Source organism: Saimiri boliviensis, chromosome 4 (assembly GCF_048565385.1).
Source record: "Saimiri boliviensis isolate mSaiBol1 chromosome 4, mSaiBol1.pri, whole genome shotgun sequence".
NCBI lineage: Eukaryota > Metazoa > Chordata > Mammalia > Primates > Cebidae > Saimiri > Saimiri boliviensis.
The window spans coordinates 12,198,494-12,212,281 of NC_133452.1; positions in this window are offsets into that span (position 1 = coordinate 12,198,494).

Consider the following 13,788-nt stretch of genomic DNA (forward strand, 5'->3'; position numbering starts at 1 on the left):
CCCACTCACCACGTGACTCTGCCTTCCCTGCGCTCCACTTTCCTCTCCTGTCAGATGGTGACAGTGCCTTTCCCACCAGCCCTGGACACCCGCATGTGTCCGTGCGTGTACGCGAGAGTGTGTGGCCTCGCAGCCCAGTCCCCTGAGGCTCGGCCTTGTGACTCCGGGTTCTAGCACCGAGGCCCGGCCTGCTAGAGCTGCAGGGCAGGTGGGTGGGGATGGGAGTTTAGGGCTGAGTTGGAATCACCTTTTGGGGCGTCTAGCGGCTTAATTCCCTTCTCTTGTGGTGGGTACCTGGGGATGGCCCGAGAGGCCTCCATCAGCTGCTTTCATCGGCCCCCAGACGAACTCAGTTCCTCTCTCACCCCATCCTGCTGCACTGGCCAAACTGTCTCTGGGACTTGTTCTAGAGCCAAGCAGAACATTGCCATATCCTTTCCAACATGCAGTAATGGCCAGACAAGCCATCCTCAGGGGACAACCTCTCAGGTGATGGCTGGGTAATAAATACGAACAACCCCAGGAGGTTGTTCGTATTTATTACCCAGTCATCTTGACCCTCAGCCCATTTCCTGGCCTACGAACTCCACCCAGGTCAAGCATGATGTGCTCAGTATCTCAGGCCTGATGCTCCTCAGCTGTCTGAGCAGCTTCTTCCTGTCTAAATGGAAATATTGCTACCTCATGAAAACAGTGTGCCCATTCAATGAGGCAGATTGGCCTTTGGCCCACTTTTTGACCCAAAGCTCACTTCTTCCAGGAACCCTTCCTGGAATGCTGAGGTCCCAGATAATAGTGCTTGTATAACATTCATATTTACAGACTTCCAGTCTCACCTACTTATATGTTGCTTGAGAAATGTTTTCATATCTTTTCTCTTAGACCTGTTTTGCAAATTAAGTGGTAAGGCCTTAGGGAGGGGACCCAGTCTTCCATTTATTATTCTCTCTCCTCTTTCCTAACTAGCATCATGTGGTGTAAAGTTCTGCACAGCGGCGTGGTGTACGTATTTTAGAAATGTTCCTGCAGTCAGGACCAGCACTTGAGCTTCACAGCTTATAGAATCCAAATCACCATCAACTGTAAAATGAACCACGATTTTATGTACCACTGAGAAAAAAAGAAAAAAAAAAACACCTTCCAATTAAACTAGAACAGGCCACTAATAGTCATCTCTGCCCAGATTCCGACAATGTTAAAATGCACATCTCAGACTCAAGGAATAACAGTGCTGTTCCTCCATCTCTGAGGATTGGCTGGGTGAGGCAAGAGCCTGCTGGGTTTGGGGCCTCTGCCCTCTGGTTTCGGGTAGGACAGCCCACCTGGGCAGCAGAGGCAGGACGCAGCTTCCTCACTTGCACATTGGCTTGACAGACCAGGGTACCCAGGCACCGGCACCTTTCGCAGATGGAGCAAGTAACTGACCTTGAGACATTCGAGGAAAAGGTTGGCTCAGTCACCTAAACCCCCAGTGGAATCTGGGCAAAGGCATTGGCCCATCTTCGGCAGGAGGGTTGGGCTTTCCACTTTCTCAGATGTAGAGTGCCTGGAGGGCAGGGAGTTGGGAAGGGGGGAAGGTAGGGAAGAGTAGGCCACAGAGTAGGCCACAGAGTAGGCCACAGAGTAGGCCACAGAGTAGGCCACAGCAGGAAATGTAGCTCAGCGAGGGGGGGGGCTAGGGAGCCAGCAGGTCAGCAGGCAAACAAAGAGGGGAAACTAGAGGAGAAATTACGCACTGAATGTTTGAGCCGCCCTACCCCTGACCCCCGCTGCCCTACCAAATCCATCTGTTGAAGCCCTGCCCCCGGTGGAATGGTATTTAGAGGTGGGACCTTTGGGAGTTTTTTAGGGTCAGATGACGTCATGCCAGTGGGGCCCTCACGATAAGAATGATAAGATTAGTGTCCTTTTAAGAAGAGACAGGCCAGCGCAGTGGCTCATGCAATAATCCCAGCACTTTGTGAAGCTGAGGTGAGTGGATCACTTAAGGTCAGGAGTTCGAGTACAGCCTGGCCAACATGGCCAAACCTCGTCTCTACTAAAAATAGAAAAAAATTAGCCGGGTGTGGTGGTGCATGCCTGTAATCCCAGCTACTCGGGAGGCTGAGGCAGGAGAATCACTGGAACCCGGGAGGTGGAAGTTGCAGTGAGCCAAGATCGTGCCACTGCACTCCAGTCTGAGCAACAGAGTACTACTTTGTTTCAAAGAAAACAAAAACAAAAACAACAGGAGACACAGAGGGAAGGGCCTGAGCATCCTCCAGCCAGGAAGACGGTCCTCACGGGAGTCACATCAGCTGGCACCTTGATCTTGGGCTTTCCAGCTTCCAGAACTGAGAGATACATTTCTATTGTTTAAGCCACCCAGCCTATGGTATTTTATTGTGGAAGCCTGTATTCGTCAGACGGGATCCCAGCATTTTGACAGTGGCAATTCCATCCCAGAGCGAGGAGAACTGGGGAGGAGGGGGGTTTAACTGGAGACAGAGCCTCGGGGAGCAGTTCGTCCAGTGGGAAGTGGCTACAGATGAAGGGCCAGAAATGAGTATGGCAGTGATCAAAGGGGAGTGGAGACAGACAGGAGAAGAAGGCGGGGCCAGAAGGAAAAGATGGCAAAAGTACCTGAGGGAGCAGAGGGGTCACGGGCATGACCCCGAGAGCTCTGGCTCTCACGTGAGGTGAAAACTCATCATCAAGAGGATGGCGCTAAACCATTCCTGACGGCTCCTTCCTCTTAAAAAGGAGCCATTTTTTAGCAGACCCGAAGGAGGTAAGAGGAGCAGCCATCAGACGTCGGGGGCCGCAGCCTCCTACACGCAAAAGCCCTGAGAGCTAACTGGTTCCAAAACCTCACGAAGGCCTCCAAGAATCAGGACTCAGAAAAGAAACTTGGTTTGGTGAGAAGGTAACAGGGGCCTTTGAGTGGGCAGCTTCACTAGAGGGTTGGGCACAAATGCCAGCTTGCAAAGAAATAAGGAAGAAATGGCACAGCGAGTGGAGTCTGCTGGGTCTAGAAGCCCGGCTGGGAGAAACACAGGATGAGTAGGATTGTGGGGGGCAGACGGGACAGCAGAGACCCTTGAGGACTGGCCCGGCCTGCAGGCAAAGGGCAGAGCAGGAGAGCTCAGGCCCTGGCACTGAGAGGCGCCTGTCTCCAGAGGGGAGAAAGGAAGGCCCCTGAAAGGGAGTGGCAGGATCTTCAGAGGGAGGGAGAGGAGGTTGGGGGGACAGGCACGGAGGCAGAGGGAGCGGGAGCTGGACGGGCTGGGGCAAGGTAAGGGAGGAGGCGCCGTCCTCCTGAGAACCGGCCCTTGCTGAGCTCCCCATGAGCACACGAGGGTGGGAACGGGAGTTAGGCGAAGTGGGAAAGGGCCGGGTCGCGGGCCACAGTGCAGGAATCTAGAAGTCATAGTCAAGATCCTTCGGGCCTGAAGCGAGGGTGGACTGGAGAGCTGGAGGCAGTCTTGGCTGTCAGGCTCTCTGGCTCCTCTGCGAAACGAGAAAGTCCAAGCCTGCCAGTTCTAACTGCAGATCATATCCAGGCCCTCCCCTGGCCACGGTTCACTGGCTCATTGTCTCAGGTTTCCCTCCCTGTGGCCTGCAGAGTCTGTGCTGGGGAGAAGGACGGAGGAGGGGGTGAGGAGGAGGCCTGGGGCTGCCTGAGTGCATCCAATGGTCATGGCTTCTGGAGCGGGGGCGACCCTGGACAGGGCCCCAGGGCTGTGAGTGATGCTCCCTCCAGGACCTACAGTTTGAGGTCGTGGCAGACACCCACTGTCACCACCTGGTGGCATCTTTAGCTTGGATCTAGTCACCCTCCTTCTCCCCTGGCCTTGCTGGCAGCCAGAGTGGCCCCCACTGTCAATCTGCACAGCTCACTCTGGAGGCTGAGGTTGGGGTGCTCCATGGCTTGGCCGGTCTCCCACCCCCACGCGCTGCTCTCTGCCTGTCGTGTTTGTGCACCAGGTGAGACCCCGCGCCGGGCATCTGCACGTGGGAGGCAGTTGCCCCAGATGCCCGATGGCTGCTTCTCTTACCTCCTTTGGGTTCTCAAGACACGGCTTCTTCGTGAGGCCTTCCCAAGCCTCTCTATCTAAACTCCCTCCCTGCCTCAACTCTGTTATGGGCTGAATTTTGCCCCCCAAATCCATGCGTTGAAGTCCTAACCCCTTGTACCTCAGAATGGGACTGCACGTAGAGGTGGGGTCTTCAAGTAGATGTTTAAGTCAAAAGGAGGTTCTTCAGGGTAGGCGCTAATCTGTGGGACTGGTGACCCTACACGAAAAGGAAATTTTGCCAGGTGAGCTGGCTCACTCCTGTAACCCCAGCACTTTGAAAGGCTGAGGCAGGAGGATCACCCGAGGCCAGGAGTTTGAGACCAGCCTGGACAACATAGTGAGACTCTGTCTGTACAAAAAATTAAGACTATGACTAGAAGTCAGGATCCTCTGGGCCTGAACCAAGGGTGCACTGAAGACCTGGAGGCAGGAGAGATAGTTCGAGACCAGCTGCCAACGTGCATCTGTGGCCCCAGCTACTCAGGAGGCTGAGGCTGGAGGATCACCTGAGCCCAGGAGTTTGAGGTCACAGTGAGCCCCGATCACACCGATGCACTCCAGCCTGGGTGACAGAGCGAGACCCTGTTTCTTAAAAAAACAAAGAACAAAGGCTGGGCACCGTAGCTTATGCCTGTAATCCTAGCACTTTGGGAGGCCAAGGAAGGTGGATCGCTTGAGCCTGGGAGCCAAGACTAACTTGCGTAGCACAGTGCAACCCCATCTCTAGACAAGATACAAAAAATCAGCTGGGGTGGTGGCGCTGGCATATACCTATGGCCCCAGCTACGTAGGAGGCTGAGTAGGAGAACCCCTTGAGCCCAGGGGTATGAGGCTGCAGTGAGCCGAGATCATGCCACTGCACTCTGGCCTGGCTGGCAGAGCAAGCAAGACCCTGTCTCCAAAAACTAATAGAATAAAAAATAAAAAGAAGGTGAAATTTGGACCCAGACATGAGCCCACAGAGGGAGGATCATGTGAGGACAGAGGAAGAAGAAAGCCATACCGCACAAGCCAAGGAGAGAGGCCTCAGAAGAAGCAACCTGCCACGCACTGGGGCTACAGCAGCAAAATAAACAGACAAAAACCCCTGCCACAGAGAAGAAATCAAAGTGCATCATGTGCTAATGGCAGTAGTGACATTATGAATGGGGAAAGGGGGGTGTGGAACTCTACGTGGGGGATAGCTGAGGCTTTGTGGGGAAGTGGCGTTTGAGTGAAAAAGAAAAGATGAGCCATGTGGGCATCTGAGGGCAGGGCATGCCAGGGAAAAACCGGGAGGAGGGAGAGGAACCCGGGGAGCAGGGTGGGGTGTGGTGGAAGAGGAAGCCACAGGAGGAAGGGGGCTGGGCTGTTGGCCACTGTAACAAGTTGGCCCTTTATGCTGAGTGACAGGGCAGAGAAAGAGACACGCTCAGATTTTTTTCCCCAAGCGTTCTAGCTGCTGAGCTGAAACTTGAGTGCAAAGGTGGAGGCACAGAGACCGGGCGAGACTAGGAGGGAGGCTGTGGCAATCGCGGGGGGGTGGTAGGAAAGGCTGATGGTGGAGACCGTGGGATTCCGGCTAGATTTCTGAAGGGTGAGTCAGCAGGAGTTGCTTTTATAGCAGATGCGGTATGTAAGGGAAAGACAGGGGTTTTGAAGACGGAGATTTTGGTCAGGGCAACCGGTGGTGCCGCAGCGGAGATGAGGTTGCATGGGGAGGAGCCTGCGGCTGGGGGTGGGGCGAGCAATTTGGTGCTGGCTGATTTTGAGATGCAGATTACACATTCAGTCTCAGGCATTGAGTGGACGCTGCAGTATGCAAGCCTGGGGTCCAAGGGCGAGATCCCGACACAGATGAAAACGTGGAGGTCATCAGTGCCAAAAATAAAATCAGATCAAATGTTAATATTTTAGAAGTGTATTGTGCATACAAAACAATAATTTGCAAACTGGGTTGCAAGTTGTTGGCAAAACAAACTTGGTAGGACGCCCCATCCCAGGGATTCCAGTACTGTTTATAAAGCATTAGGAGCAAGCATTTAGACCTTTTTATAATTGGCTATTATATGTTAACATTCTTTTTTTTTTTTTTTTTTTTTTGAGACGGAGTTTCGCTCTTGTTACCCAGGCTGGAGTACAATGGCGCGATCTCGGCTCACCGCAACCTCCGCCTCCTGGGTTCAGGCAATTCTCCTGCCTCAGCCTCCTGAGTAGCTGGGATTACAGGCACGCGCCACCATGCCCAGCTAATTTTTTGTATTTTTAGTAGAGACGGGGTTTCACCATGTTGACCAGGATGGTCTCGATCTCTCGACCTCGTGATCCACCCACCTCGGCCTCCCAAAGTGCTGGGATTACAGGCTTGAGCCACCGCGCCCGGCAACATTCTTTTTAAGGCAAGTGGAGCTGTTTACACTGACTTCTCTGTAGCTGATTGGTTTAATTTCATTGAATCCTGCTGACAAGGTTGTAAAGCTTCCGTTTTGTGCTTCTATGGTTAGAGCTAGCGTTTGGGGAAATGGGGATGACTTAGTTTTGGTTATATGGTTATGGGTGATTGGCCGTGGGGTCCATCTGGATCATATCCTCCATTTCTCTTCTAACATCAGCACGCAGATGGTGTTTAAAGCCTTGCACCTGAAGAGTTCACCAAGGGCCTAGTGCTGATCAGAAAGGGAGGAGGCCTGTGACCTGGCACACGCTGACGTGTGGGAGACAAAGAGGAACCAGCGCCCACCACTGAGAAGGAGACCAGTGAAGGAGGATGATGACCAGCAGAATCCCAGGGTCCTGGATCCAAAGGAAGGAAGCATTCCAGGGAGTGGCCAGCGGTCAGTGATGGCCAAGGCTGTGAGGGGTCCAGTAGGACGAGGTCTGGGAGTGGTCCTTGGGGTTTGGCAACGCAGAGGTCATGCTGACCGTATGAGAAGAGTCTCAAAGGATGGCTGGGGGTGTACCAGTACTGTCTCACAGCCCATTTCTTCCTGCTTGATCCTCTGTATATGTGAGGATCTAGTTATCAACCTGAGATCGTGAAAAGCATGCAGTCCAGGGAGGCCAAGGCATGTGGATCTCCTGAGTCAGGAGTTCGAGTCTAGCTGGCCAACATGGTGAAACCCCATCTCTACTAAAAATACAAAAATTAGCCAGGCATGGTGGTAGGCACCTGGAATCCCAGCTACTTGGGAGGCTGAGGGAGGAGAATTGCTTGAACCTGGGAGGCAGATATTGTGGTGAGCCAGGATTGTGCCACTGCACTCCAACCTGGGTGACAGAATGAGACTCTAAGAAAGAAAAAAAGGAAGAAGAAAGAAGAAAGAGAAAGAAAGAGACAGAGAGAAAGAAGGGAGGGAGAGAGGGAGGCAAAGAAGGAAGGGAAGGAAGGAAGGAAGGAAGGAAGGAAGGAGGAAAGGCACTAAGTCAACTTAGAGACAGTGATTCTGACCCGCTCCTCCGTGGCTTCTCCTGGTGACCCCTGTAAAGGCCTGTGGCGCTCCTGGCATCCACTGCTCTCATTACACTTGCTCTTCTTGGACTATCCTGAGTTCTCCCACGTCTGAAATGTGATGAACTCACCACACAGTTCCCTGAGGTCTGACTCATGCAGAACATAATGAAGGTGATAATTCATATGATGTTCTGGGTTGGTTTCAATTTTATGTAACTTGTACTTTCCTTAAAGGGGATTCATTAAATGTACAACTAATTATGATTAAATTTTTGGACCTTAATAATAGTTTTCATCTAAATACATTTATAAACTAGAAAATATCCTTTTGTCAGACCACATGTTCCTTTTGGAGGTTCAGAAAAGTATGATTTCTGGCTGGGAGCGGTGGCTCATGGCTGTAATCCCAGCACTTTAGGAGGCCAAGGCAGGTGGATCACCTGAGGTCAGGAGTTTGCTACCAGCCTGGCCAACATAGTGAAACTCTGCTTCTATTAAAAATACAAAAATTAGCCAGGCGTGGTGGTGCACACCTATAATCCCAGCTACTCAAGAGGCTGAGGCATGGGAGTCACTTGAACCAAGGAAGCAGAGATTGTAGTGAGCTGAGATCATGCTACTGCATTCCAGCTTGGGCAACTGAGTGAAACTCCGTCTCAAAAAAAAAAAAAAAAAAAAGAGCCAGGCACAGTGGCTCAAGCCTGTAATCCCAGCACTTTGGGAGGCCGAGGCGGGTGGATCACCAGGTCAAGAGATCGAGACCATCCTGGTCAATATGGTGAATCCCCGTCTCTACTAAAAATACAAAAAAGTAGCTGGGCGTGGTGGCACATGCCTGTAATCCGAGCTACTCAGGAGGCTGAGGCAAGAGAATTGCCTGAACCCAGGAGGCGGAGGTTGCGGTGAGCCGAGATCACGCCATTGCACTCCAGCCTGGGTAACAAGAGCGAAACTCTGTCTCAAAAAAAAAAAAAAAAAAAAAAAAGAAAAAAGAAAGAAAAAGAAAAATATGACCTTCATAAGAATACCAGCAAAGTAAAACAAGCCATCAGCAAATAATATATGGATTCAGCCTCTCTGTCTTTCTGGCTTTCCAAGATTTTAGCCCTAATTTTTTTTTTTTTTTTTAAGGATGGGTTTCACCATGTTGGTCAGGCTGGTCTTGAACTCCCAACCTCAGGTGATCTGCCCGCCTTGGCCTCCCAGAGTGCCGGGATTACAGGCGTGAGCCACCGCGCCTGGCCTTTTAGCCCTAATTTTAAAATAAAACTTCACAGTTTTTCAAAGTACTTTTTAATATAAATATATTAGATGTTAACAACGCATGAATATTTAAGGCAAAGAAATCCCAAAATTCTTAACTTATTCATCCACTTATTCAACCAAACTTCAACCTCCCATGAATTTTTTTTTTTTTTTTTTTTTTTTTTTTTTTTTTTTTGAGACGGAGTTTCGCTCTTGTTGCCCAGGCTGGAGTGCAATGGCACGATCTCGGCTCACCGCAACCTCCGCCTCCTGGGTTCAGGCAATTCTCCTGCCTCAGCCTCCTGAGTAGCTGGGATTACAGGCACGCGCCACCACGCCCAGCTAATTTTTTGTATTTTTAGTAGAGACGGGGTTTCACCATGTTGACCAGGATGGTCTCGATCTCTCGACCTCGTGATCCACCCGCCTCGGCCTCCCAAAGTGCTGGGATTACAGGCTTGAGCCACCGCGCCCGGCCGAGCTGTTTTCCTTTCTTTCTGAACTCGGAGTTTAAACATATCTGATGTGTTTCAGCCCATCGCCATACTGTTCTCACTGATGCTTAAATGTTCCCTCCGTGGCCAGCGGGAGCCTCTTCGAGGTGGCTCCCGGGTCCTTTTGACGTGACCCAGTGGCGTTTGATGGCTTCTTTGCCCTCTAGATTAGCAGTATCAACCTCGTCTTGTGCATTTTCTTCTCTAGACCTGAAACCAACCATCTTTCCGAGAAGCCTTGATTCTTTCTGGTGGAGAAAGGAATTTCAAGGCGACAGTGGGTGTTATGACATCTATTCATTTTACCCCCATGATCTCAAAATGTAACTGCCTTTTAATCTCAGAAGAGTTTTACAATTAACCTCGTTCCTCTAGGATGAGGATTAGAACTATTTTGTCCTTCCTCACATTTCCTATTCCCCTCTACCTCCTTCATCTCAGCAATCTGTCTTGCCTCATACTTTCCAGAGAAATAGAGTCAACGGAAAAGAACGCCCTCAAGATACTTTCCAGGGTCCCAACGGTATCTCATCATCTTCTTCCGAAGTCCCGCCTCCTCCGCCCCAGCCTGTGGTCTGATCTCCCTCTCCAGACGCCTGTGTCCCTTCCTTCATCCCGACGCCCACAGCACTCATCTCTCCCTCTCTCTTGGCTGGCTCATTCCCAGCAGGTACAAATGTGCTCTAGTGGCTCCCACCAAAAAGGGAACCCCTCCCTTAGCCCCACAGCCCCTTACACTATTCCCCCTAGATCTTTTTCATTGCTCATGCAGTGCTTTGTCGGTGTTCAGTGGCTCATGCGTGTGACCTCAACATTTTGGGAGGCCAAGGCAAAAGGATCATTTGAGGCCAGGAGTTTGAGACCAACCTGGGTAGCATGGCAAGACCCCATATCTACAAAAAAATTTAAAAATCAGCTAGGTGTGGTGGTGGGTATCTGTAGTCCTGGCTATTCAGGAGGCTGAAACAGGAGGAATTCTTGAGCCCAGGAGTTTGAGGCTACAGTGAACTAAAATCGTGCCACTGCAATCCAGCCTGGGTGACAGAGTGAGACTCAGTCTCTAAAAATAAATAATAATAAAATACAATAATAAAACAAGGATTATGAGTATCAAATGAAGCCAATCTGCAGGACTGTGGAATTTTCTTCCAACATTGTTTAGGGTTGTTGGAATTGTTTTAAAAAAAAAAAACCTATAGGAGACATTGTTTTAGAATGAGCTTTTGCACTAGGCCCCAACAAACCAGACAAAACCAAAGTGAAGTCACTAATGCTAAATGCCACAAAGTTAAATCGAAGCTTTTTAAGGAGGCAGCTAGATCCTAAACCAGACCAGTTTTTCCTGAAAACAGGAGATTCCAGTTTTTTTTTGAGATGGAGTTTCGCTTGTTACCCAGGCTGGAGTGCAATGGCGCGATCTTGGCTCACCGCAACCTCTGCCTCCCAGGTTCAGGCAATTCTCCTGCCTCAGCCTCCAAGTAGCTGGGATTACAGGCACGCACCACCATGCCCAGCTTACTTTTTGTATTTTTAGTAGAGACTGGGTTTCACCATGTTGACCAGGATGGTCTCGATCTCTTGACCTTGTGATCCACCCGCCTCGGCCTCCCAAAGTGCTGGGATTATAGGCGTGAGCCACCGCGCCCGGCCGATTCCAGTTTATCTTAGTCCATGTAATAAGGAAATGCTCATTGCCTTAACCTTTAAAAAAAAGTAATGAAAGAAGTTAACCAATCAGTTTTTTTTTCCTATTCTGTTTCCTTGTTCCCATTTTATAAAAACCAGTTTTCTGCTACTGCCCAGTGAGGGCTTTTATTTTATTTTATTTTATTTTTTGAGAAGAGTTTCACTCTTGTCGCCCAGGTGGGAGTGCAGTGGCGCCATCTTGGCTCACTGCAACCTCCGCCTCCTGGGTTCAAGCAATTCTCCTGCCTCAGCCTCCAGAGTAGCTGGGATTGCAGGCATGCACCACCATGCCCAGCTGATTTTTTTTTTCTCTCAGCTGATTTTTGTACTTTTAGTAGAGATGAGGTTTCACCATGTTGGCTGGTCTCAAGCTCCTGACCTCAGGTGATTTGCTGGCCCCCACCTCCCAAAGTGTTGACATTACAGGCGTGAGCCGCTGTGCCCAGCCTCATTTTGTTTTATATAAGGGAGGTTTCCCTAATTCCTGAATCCTGAATAAGAGCCAGTTAGATCTACATCTAAATTGGTTGTTATTTTGTCTTTTGACAGTTCTGGTGACTGCAAAGGGACCCAAAGGAGCTACTGACAACTCCCAAGACCTCCCGAGGAATGCAGAAGAGCCCTGCGGACTCTGGTTGAGGTCCCTGTCCTTAAGCAGCCCGGGGGGTTGCTAGGCAGTTCTTCTCAAATTAGACTCTGCTCTTTTTGCATTGCGGCCCCTGATCATTTTAGTTTTTGAATTAAGGATTAGTTTGTGACCTTGGAAAGGATACCAAGGGTAGTTTGTGCTGCGAGAGGGCACTTGTTCTCTGGGATGCTGTGACTGCTGAGTCACTAGCAAGAGCTGCAATCTTTTTTTTTTTTTTTTTTTTTTTGGAGACGGAGTTTCGCTCTTGTTACCCAGGCTGGAGGGCAATGGCGCAATCTCGGCTCACCGCAACCTTCGCCTCCTGGGTTCAAGCAATTCTCCTGCCTCAGCCTCCTGAGTAGCTGGGATTACAGGCACACACCACCAGGCCCAGCTAATTTTTTGTATTTTTAGTAGAGACGGGGTTTCACCTTGTTGACCAGGATGGTCTCGATCTCTCGACCTCGTGATCCACCCGCCTCAGCCTCCCAAAGTGCTGGGACTACAGGCTTGAGCCACCGTGCCCGGCAAGAGCTGCAATCTTAAAGGCAACTGACAGTGTTTGCAGTAAGTGGTTATTCCTGCAGGAGCAAGAAGTCTGACTTTCAGAATCCACAGGTATTTGTGTTTCTATCTTCTTCGTTTTTTTTTTTTTTTTTTTTTCTTGCATGCTTAGTTTGGGGGAAATCATTGGCTAAGTTGATCAACGGTATCTCAGAGCCAAAGCCGTAACTTTATTGGTGGGTGTGGTTCAGGCAGTAAAAGCTATTGGAGCACTTACCATGAAGACTTGCTGGGCGCGGTGGCTGAGGCCTGTAATCCCAGTACTTTGGGAGGCCGAGGCGGATGGATCACCTGAGGTCAGGAGTTTGAGACCAGCCTGGCCAACATGGTGAAAACCCATTTCTACTAAAAATACAAAAATCAGCTGGGCGTGGTGGTGCACGTCTGTAGTCCTAGCTACTCAGGAGGCTGAGGCAGGAGAACTGCTTGAATTTGGGAGCTGCAGGTTATAGTGAGCCAAGATGGTGCGATATTGCACTCTAGCCTGGCGACAGAGGGAGACTCTGTCTCAAACAAACAAAAAAGAATAAGGCTCTTGAGAAAGGATAAGGTGGTCATGGAATAAGCTAGCTGATGTTAGGTCACCAAGCAGCTGCAAGGAAATGTTCACAAAACTAAGTACACCGTGAAAGGACTGTATGAGCCAGAAACAGGATCCTTAACGTCTGGCCACGTCCGCCTTTCCATGGCCCCAGAAGCTGCAAATATGAAATGGCAAAAGATCTTTTAGAATCACGGTGTCATTACATTTTAGAATTACAGTCTATTTTGAAGATCCTACTAAAGATATTTTAGAATTACAGTGGCCAGGGAGGGAGAGCATCAGGACACACAGCGAATGCATGCGTGGCTTAAAGCCTAGATGACGGCTGACAGCACAGCACACGTAGACCCATGTCACGAACCTGCGGACTCTGCTCATGTATCCCGGAACGTGAAGCAAAATAAAATAGTTTTAAAAAAAAGAATTACAGCCGGGCGCGGTGGCTCAAGCCTGTAATCCCAGCACTTTGGGAGGCCGAGGCGGGTGGATCACGAGGTCAAGAGATCGAGACCATCCTGGTCAACATGGTGAAACCCCGTCTCTACTAAAAATACAAAAAATTAGCTGGGCATGGTGGCGCGTGCCTGTAATCCCAGCTACTCAGGAGGCTGAGGCAGGAGAATTGCCTGAACCCAGGAGGCGGAGGTTGCGGTGAGCCGAGATCGCGCCATTGTACTCCAGCCTGGGTAACAAGAGCGAAACTCCGTCTCAAAAAAAAAAAAAAGAATTACAGTGGCCATTTGTGAAATGTTTTAAACGAACAAGACTATCTAAGTAGTGAGCTTGAAACCCAAGCCTCCCACATTAGGTGAAGAGAACGGGATTTTTATTTTAATTGGCATTTAGAACTGGACTCGCGGGCCTTAGCAGCCTAAGGCCAGCAGAAATGGGCTGCCCGTCAGAGCGTGCTGACAGCCGCCAGTTAGGAGGAAAGCAAGTTAGTCCCGCTCTTGTTCCCTGGTGCCAGTCATCGGCAAAGCAGCTGGGGGGCTTTGCCAACATCACCCCACTCCCTGCCCCACGCACCCCTGGAGGTGTTAGGAGGACCCGTGCCGCACAGGTGAGGACGAAGCTCATTTGGCTCAGCTCCTGAGAAACCTGTCTGGGCGCTGCCAGCTGGACCAGGTGCTGGACAGCTG